This window comes from Aplysia californica, unplaced genomic scaffold (assembly GCF_000002075.1).
Source record: "Aplysia californica isolate F4 #8 unplaced genomic scaffold, AplCal3.0 scaffold00370, whole genome shotgun sequence".
Taxonomy (NCBI): Eukaryota; Metazoa; Mollusca; class Gastropoda; order Aplysiida; family Aplysiidae; genus Aplysia; species Aplysia californica.
The window spans coordinates 308547-308829 of NW_004797640.1; positions in this window are offsets into that span (position 1 = coordinate 308547).

The window sequence follows — 283 nt, forward strand, 5'->3', positions numbered from 1 at the left end:
CCTACTACATGTACTACAAACACATGAACAATCTTTCAAGCTGTATTATAACAAAATGGCTGACTCATAATTGTTATTGTTGTCGTCAGTTGCTATTTGTGGTTCAGGCGTACAAGGCATTGTGTTGCCTCCATATTATCATGTGTACATGTGCCGAAGGCTGAAGAGAATTAATTAATTAGATCTACTTAAAACAGGAAGGGGGCGGTTTGGATAAGTCTGTGTGTGTGTGTGTGTGTGTGTGTGTGTGTGTGTGTGTGTGTGTGTGTGTGTGTGTGTGTGA